Below are 9,195 nucleotides of genomic sequence, written 5' to 3'. Positions count from 1 at the left end.
GAGAAACAATGTTAACTCCGTGTTGGTTGGCGCCACTTCTGCCTCCTGCTTTCTAATTTACACTACTATAATAGAAGACCTCAGGTGAGCAATTACTACTACTACTACTACTACTACTACTACTACTATTCACTTTAGATAAGAGTTACATTGTTTTTCTTTACAGCTTTTGCGAGGAGTTCTCTAGTCAACTGGTAGGGCATGGAATCAGAACAAGGGTTAGGGCTTTTATTGTCCCCGTGTCTACCTATGTTAATATCTTTGAACTCACAGTATTGGGATTAAAGCACCAAATGAGTTTATACGGTACTCAAATAGTTTCATAGTTTGTGCAATTAAGTTTAAGGCCCAATCCCCTTTCTACCCCTAATCCCCCCCCCCCCTCGTTTACGTGGCAATATTTAAAGCAGCAGGTCAGGCCACCGAGAAAGTTTACCAACTCAACGCGAAGACGCATTAGAGACGGGGTAAAGCAGAAGAAGAGAAGAAAATAAAATTGAGAATAATGGATACCAATTCCAGAAACAGAATTATTTGATTCAAAATGTATTAATTTATTGCAAAATAAAATTGTAAATAAAATTACATGAATGTACACAGTTGGGGGGCAGTTCATTTCAACATCAACATAGGATTATCGTCTTCTTTTTTCACATGTGAATTGGGATTAAATTAGCCTAAAATATTCCCTTTTCTACTCACTTTTGGCGACCACCTGATTGAAATCAATACAAGAACGCATGGATCGAAAGAGCGCTTGTTGTGGTCCATCTTTGGAAAATTAGAGAACAGCAATACCCGTATTGCTGTTCTCTAATTTCTCTAAATTCTTTCTCAGTCTTTCTCAGTCTGCATTTACTATGCTTCTCTACTTTGGCTCCAATGCATATGCACCCGCATGGCCGGAGCCAAACCCTACAACCTGCACCTGAACCAATGTGCATCTATTGCCAGGACCCCCGGCATGCACAACTCCAAGAGCTGGCTTTGACCAGCTGTGAGTCGCCATTGCCACCCTACCATGATCCAGCAGGGGACACTCCGAAAATCTGCGCTGCCGCTCCCTGCTCATGCTAGTCAATGTGCCCATTCTCTGACACTTTACACACACACACACACACACAAACAGGGAGAGGCTTTTATGATTTGTATGAAATCAATCTGTTTATTTCAACAACTGCATCATCAACATCAAATTAGTTCAACGTGGGCTTAGGCAGATAGGCCTTCATGCGCCGAAAACAGATCGCTATTTATTAGGGGTCCGAGCAGCGAAGCTGCTTGGTCCCCTATTGTTTCTGTAACGTGTTTTTTTCCCCCTCAAATTCTGTAAAAGGCATACTGCAGCCTAAACCGTAATTCGAGACCAATAACCCCCACTACTTTCTTATAAGTGCTCATAAAAGTCTTATAATTTCACAATAAACATGATTGTTATGTCATTATTAACACTTATAGATTAACACAAATGAATGTTAATAAGCATATAATAAGGATCTTATTGTCTATTAACTAAGGCTTATTACAAGGACCTTAATATAAAGCATTACCCTAAAAAGTTCTGAGAATTAATAGTGATACATCTTATAATTTGGACACTTTACGGAAAACCCTGTCTATTTAACCAGAGAGAGCTAAAGTTGGTACTCCTCTGATATGAAACGGAAAGACAAGAAATTAGTGAAGACAGAGAAACTTTGGTTCACTTTGCATAGGGTCATGAACATTTCAGTTAGCTTTTTCTTGAATTATAAGTGAAATAGAACCGAGACTAAGCCACACTGGAATGCTAATCATGCAATGAACAGTGTTGGGAAAGTTCACTTTCTACGTGAACTAGTTCAAAGTTCAGTTCACAAATTTTAAAATGAGCTAGTTCAGTTAAACATTCATAATTCAAACTTTTGAACTAAGTTCACAGTTCCAAAAAAATAACTACTTCATAGTTCTTTTCTTCAATATGTTGCTGTGAGCAATAATTTTTTCAGATATTTTGAACATTGAGCCCCCTTTGTGGCTTGTCTAGAATTAAATAAGTTCAAGTTCAAGTTCAAGTGTACTTTATTGTCAAAAATCTATGTAACAGGGTTAGCACAGAAGTTTGAAATTGCGTTTGGCCAGACTCCAATGTGTAATTAAAAAAAACCATTTAAATAAGACATTGACAATAATCTCACTCACACACACACACACACACACACACACACACACACACACACACACACACACACACACACACACACACACACACACACACACACACACACACACACACACACACACAGCAGCAGAAGTACAATCAGTGGTCACAAGGTGCAACAGTAAAGTAAAGTGCAACAGTAAAGTGCCAGTGACATGGTGAGGTTCATGTGGTTTTCTTCAGTGTGTTGATGAGTCTGATGGCTTGTGGAAAGAAGCTGTTACTCAGTCTGCTTGTGCGGGACCGCAGGCTGCGGTACCGCTTCCCTGATGGTAGAAGGGAGAACAGACTGTGTGCTGGATGAGTTGTGTCTTTGATGATGTTCATTGCCCGCTTAGTAAAAGAGTAAAAGTAAATAGAATGGTTGAATCAAGTATCGTAGCTAAATACAGTTTCTATCGTGTTTTATTGCACATTTAGCGCATTACAGTTTAATGTAACAGTAAGCTAACAACACCGCAACTGCAAATTAACCACACAGAGATAACCATGGCAACCGGTCAAACAACACGGCGTTCTGCGCTCGCATCCGCCGTGTTGATAAACAAATAACCCCCCTATTGAACGAAGCGTGCCGTTCACAGACACCAGAATGAACGAGTTCACAGTAACGTTCATCAGGCAGTAATACAGTACGTTCAGTTCATGAACTATCGTTCAATGAACGCGTTCAGGCACAACACTGGCAATGAATACATATCGTGTTATATAATATAATAATATAGCTGCATTATATGTATTGTAAATAATAGCCCTCTTTAGTACTCAGAATTGCGACAGCGGAGACAGCATTAGGTATTGATCTTTTTCCCTCAGATTTCAATAAAATATGCACTATTATAAGAATCTATAGTCTGAGAGTTGTATTTCGGCTACATTCAGAAAGACAAGGTGGATGCAAAAGTGTTTCTATAGAAACTTGTGTTCAGCTGAACTCACAATCCCAGTGTTTTGTTTTTTTTTCTCAACCTATAAACAAATACATTTTGGCCTTAACAAACAATCTATCTTCACCATTGCTGCTGGGTGTAAATATCGCAAAAAATATAACACACTTATCTTATCAGAATGAAATACACGCAAAAGGTATGAGGTTTATTCTATACATATTATAATGTTTAAAAATAAACGTCTTGTAACCTTAGAAGGTCAGTATCCCTGCTCAATGTGACACGCATGCAGGGATGTAGGCTCGCAGGCTCTAACTATTTACACACACACACACACACACACACATACACACACACACACACACACACACACACACACACACACACACACACACACACACACACACACACACACACACACACACACACACACAGGTAAATTAAATGCATCAGCTTTAGCATGACTATTCTAAAACCCTGGCTGATGCTGAAAGGCCAGCTGAGTCTAGTAAAGGTCACGGTATGTCTGATCATTTTTATTCCATTGGATTTAAGACATCTGGAAATAATCACACCATGAACTCAACACGTGATGCATGGTGAAAGACAATGACATCGCAGTGACTGGCATTAACCGCACACCCATGCATGCACACACGCACGCATTTGCAGACACACAAAGACACCCAATCACAAACATCAACACAGAGGGCAGATGCCCTTTGTCCCAAATCCGAACATGACTGATGATCCAACAGCATCTAATGGGCTTTGTGGTATTAAACCCTCACCAGCAGTCTATTTTTAGACGCTCCTGCGCCGTTTGCTATTTATGACAGAGAATTCCCTCTTCCCCCCCATTCCGGCTGTATAGCTAAGCCCTGCTTCCTGTTTTCCGGACCAAAGAGCAAATTCTAACAAAATTCTACCTAACTATGAACAAATTACAGAGAAAAAATACACAGTCTTAGGTATTGGGGAAGGGTTGTTATGACCAGAGGTCTCTTCAACCTGCAGTGGACCGGGGCGTTCAGCCATGTTCGGCTTCAGTCCCAGATGAGCGAGGGGACAGGAAGAAGGTTGAGATGTGTAAGCCTGGCAGGAGCTTAAGTGAGTGGAAGTGATGAAACAAGAGGGACGTCCTTGAGAGGCCACGTCCACCCTGGAAGATTTGCCAACCGCAACGTTCTGTTCACCCATATGTTGCTCATGTGGGGTCTCTCTCTCTCTCTCTCGCTCTTTCTCTCTCTCTCTCTCTCTCTCTCGCTCTTTCTCGCTCTCTCTCTCTCTCTTTCTCTCTCTCTTTCTCTCGCTCGCTCGCATGCTCGCTCTTGCATGCTCGCTCTCGCTCTCTTTCTCTCTCTCTCCCTCGCTCTGTATGGAGGGATGCTAGTGAACATTAAATCTCATGTGTGATTAGTGAGGAAAGTAGGCTGCATCATTATGTAATAGGACGCTGTGTCGGTGTGTGTGTGTGTCGGTGTGTATCTACTTAGCGTATGAGGCCTGTGTTTGTGTCTGTGCGCTTGTCTGTGTCTGTGTGTGTCTGTGTGTCTCTGTATGTGGAATTGACCCATATGGACTCAGAACATGCACAGAACACATGGTGTATCGGCGGCTCTTGGAAGCTACACAGTTATGAGCTCCGACCTGAAGTTTTTGAGACAATATTATAGTCAGTAAGACTGGAACTGTAAAGCACATGCATACGTGATGGGATGTCAGGGAATGTAGCATCAGATTAGATGAGGATGAAGAATAAATTGAGATTAGTTGAGGATGAAGATATAGACCGAAATGAGATTAGATGAAGATGAAGAAGAAATAGCACAGCACAATAAATAGCACAATATTATTTGCAGAAGGGAAATGCATGTATTGAAGCAGCAATGAAGTTGACGCTGAAGTTTATATCATAATCTTTTATATTTTGAATCCAAACTATATTATACTACTGACGTCTCCCTACTTATTTCCATGATTCACGAGTCACGACCCACTCTAGGTAGTTAAAACAAACAAATAATGGAAAAAATATTAAATAATACAACAGTAATAGAGGGTGACCTGATTTAAAATACTATTCAAATTAACTATTGCTGGGAGACACGGACGAGGAAGTTGGCAGACGGTTGGGTCGGAGGCGCGCGCAGCCCGGAGCCAAGCGGTGGTGACGACAGTATTTCTCCAACCGCTGCACCTCCGCGGTCGTGATTAATATCAACGGGCGTTTATGCTGCCTCTCCATGCCAGAAGGCCCCGCGGGAGACTCAAGGACGAGCACATTACCAGCGTACAATTTAGCATAATTGACAGTGAGCTTGTACTCGTAGTAATTTCTCTCATGGCTCAAGCCAACTAAAACCGTTCTTTGACCGCACTGATAGCGTTCCCCAGTCCGTGGTGTCACGCGTGCTTCTTATACATATGTGACATGCATTTAGCCGTGCTCAAGAAAAACAAAAAGTCTGGAATAAACGATGATCATGAGCTGATGTGATGCACTTATAATGAAAGCGCTGAGGGTTATTTGACCAATGATGTGATGAATTCAGTTGCTGAAGAGGGATTTGCAGAGCTCTGTGGAAAGTCATCTTCGTAGGAGGGGGTAGGGGTTATCAAACTCTCTCTCTCTGTACCCAACCCTGGTGGATCAGATGGTGGTTGCACCATTCCAACCTTGCCTGAAGAGGGACCCCAATTATTTAACATCTGTGCTTTGGATTGGAAATTGAATAAAATGTGTGTGATTACACACAATGGGGCAACCTTGAGATCAGCATGTCGGATTTCTGTCCCAATGCATGTGACAGATGGTCAGGAGGTCCAGCAGGTGTATAGTTGCCTGGATCTTGAGTTTGTTTTGTTCCTCTGAGAAAAGTCATGGCCTCCTTCATATGTATATAATTTATTTTTAAGGCACATGAGTGTGTTATTGATTGGTGTGTGAGTGTGGATGTGTGCATGTTTGTGTGTGTGTGTGTGTGTGTGTGTGTGTGTGTGTGTGTGTGTGTGTGTGTGTGTGTGTGTGTGTGTGTGTGTGTTTGAATGAGATGCAAAATTCAAGTAGAACATGACTGGTTTCAGTGGATGCAAAAATTACAATTTGTATACGTAAGTGTGATTCCTTGTTATAATTTTTTAGCTACTGAGTGCTGCAAAATTATGCAAATGTAAAGGTGTGCAAATACGATATGTTCTGGGGATGGGTAGTGGGTGTCGCCTGTAGGCATAGACATTGCAAAGCATTTTTATGGATATCACTTTGTTGCATATAACATTTCTATCTAAATTATTTATAAAACTATTTATAAATTGGCCATGACCTTCAAGGATTTGTATATATGGAAAAAAGTAATACGGTGAAGTATGAGTTGATGTGTGGATATAAATACAAAAGATGACGCATACAACTGGTGACTAAAAACAATCCTGTCGATTCCACATTTCTTTAAAAAAATATAACAGAACGATTTTTCCTGCTGCTTCCTGCTTTTTATTGCAAAATGGATCCAATAGTCGCATGGAGTGTATTTGCATAATTGCAATCTGATTGCCAACGGATCCGTCGCTGCCTGAAGAGTTGAACATTCCTCTACTTTTTGACGCAGGCCACGGAGATAAAGGGACAGACGGACCAACAATGCATTTCGCGATATAAATACAAAAGATGACACTATGGATCCACTAGACGCGTGGAGTGTATTTGCATAACCGCGATCTGATTTGCCGATGGATGGAGGATCCGCCGCTGCCTGAAGAGTTGAACATTTCTAAACTTTTTGACACAGGCCACGGAAACACAATGCATTTCGAGAGCGTCCCATGCGAAAAGATTGTTTTTTGTCACCTGTTGTTTGTGTCATCTTTTATATTTATATCGGCTTTGTAGCGGGAAGTAATTTGATTGGCTGCAGTATGCGTCTACAAAGACTAGTCCCCTATGCGTCAGACACGACCCATGTAGTGTGAATGAGGCGTAACGGTCGCGCAAGTGAGATTCGCAAAACGGAAGTAACTTTGTGGGTGGATCCCTGGCACTGTTGCTATTTCTAACGGTGTAGGTGTCGGATTGACTCGGCTGCCAGATCGACTCGGGGTCCTAGATGCGCAATAATGACCCACTTCCTGTAAACACTGTCTTTTAAATGCGCATGCGCGTTTCATTCATTCCCATGTTATTCCCAAGTATTAAGTATGTATGTTTTCTAATCTATGAATAATAATCGTTTGTACAAATTATTGTTGCATATACTTGGGTTATATATAAAATAAGAATCGGTTAACTCCATTCACTGAACGGGGCGATCCACTTTATTTCCAGCGCTCCCCACACAGAGTCAAAACAGCGACCCACACGCAGACACTTCCATTCTCCTCCTTCAGAATAAGAGTCCCTAACAGGAACTGGGTTAAATATGCATTCATCAGTGCTTTTAGACGTGTTTCCAATGGCTTTGTTAGTGCGAAAGAACGGGCTGTGTTCAATGAAATCAAAACCAAAACGGATTGAGCCTCCTTTTTATGTCCATGATTGAGCCCCGTTTATAAACAACCCTTCTGGGTTTTGTCCGTTGGCTTGGGTCGATACTTCAAGTGTTGATACGTCATCTATAAGCGCAGGACCCCGAGACGATCTGGCAGCCGAGTCAATCCGGTACCCTTAATCCCACACCGGCGGATAAATGACTCAAATCTAAAATGGGTTGGTCTGAATACCCGTAGGTTTGTTTTGGGTTTAACATGAAATAAAAAAATGGGAGTGCCATCTCCCATCTCCCTTTAAGAGCCATGAGCGCATTTGAACCTGACGAGTTTATATTTTCTAAAAGGCGTTTGCAGTCTCCCCTGAGACAGATCCATGACCACATGAATTTCAAACTTCAAATGGCTCAGTGTATGCCCAAATAATATGGCCTTGTTCACATATTGAATAGCGTTTTATTCTACAACTTCAGAAGCACTGAGTCGTCATGTAAATTTGTATGTGTAAAGAATGTATACATATGTAAAGAGAACTTAATACATATGATGTACGGCCCTGTGGCCGCAACTGTGGGTCTATTTACAGTAATGATATGCGGCAATTAATTAACAAACATTATTTGTTACCAGTATAGTATAGATTATCGTTATCGACTTGTGTTCATAATATGCATGTGTCCTAACCCTGGTAAAATACATTGCCATGGACTGTATTATGCGTTATGTGTTTAGTTTGCGTGTGTTTAAACAGATGACTGCACAAACGTGCGCCAGGCATCACCCGCATTCATTCATTATTTTGCACTCACTTACGGTAAAACTATGTTTTCTCATGATCAAATACTCATCAATCCTGAAAGTTATGGGCATGCACACGATGTCTGTGTCAAGAAAATACGTGTTTGCTGTACGCAGTGGCAGAGCTAGAACATTTTCAGTGGGGTGGCCAGGGTAGGACCAGAGATAGTCTATCAATTTGTGTATAGATCGAACTCAGATTCTAAGACAAGAAGTGCAGGTTGGTCTCAGCTTTTCAGGTCGGTTTAAAAAAAAACCCCAGTAGCTCGACCTTCTGATACAAAGTCAAAATGCAGTGCATTTATCAGAAAATAAATTCCACGATTGCAATTTTACTTTTCAATCCATGCCTCTAACACATACAAAATACATTAACTTGCGATAGATTCATCTTACAACAGCCATATGCAGCGATTATTGTGGTTTCTAGCAAAGCGATTCACAAAAACACCAAAATCCAGGGCTTTTGCTAAAACTCCTAGAGTCGAACATTCCATGGTAGATATAAGGTAGGTCTGGACCAGTTTGAGTGTGGAAATGCTTCATTCACAGTTAGCTGTACTCACAGGCATGGCGATTTCCCTTTGCATAACCTTAACAGCTCATGGGATACCTCTTTGAATGGTTCAATGACCTTTGTGAGCTCCACAATATTAGAGGGCATCTGTTCACCAAATGTGGACATACGAGACAGACATAAATGCATAAAGTCTGCAAAAATGCAAAATTATATATAAAAAATGCGAAAAAGGGTGGCCGATGGGGTGGCCGGGAATCAGTCTAGGCTGGCCCCGGCCACCCCTGGCCACCCCATAGCTCCGC

Source organism: Gadus morhua, chromosome 2, assembly GCF_902167405.1.
Source record: "Gadus morhua chromosome 2, gadMor3.0, whole genome shotgun sequence".
NCBI classification, from domain to species: domain Eukaryota; kingdom Metazoa; phylum Chordata; class Actinopteri; order Gadiformes; family Gadidae; genus Gadus; species Gadus morhua.
The sequence above is the reverse complement of the archived record's forward strand: the minus strand, read 5'-3'. Positions refer to the sequence as shown.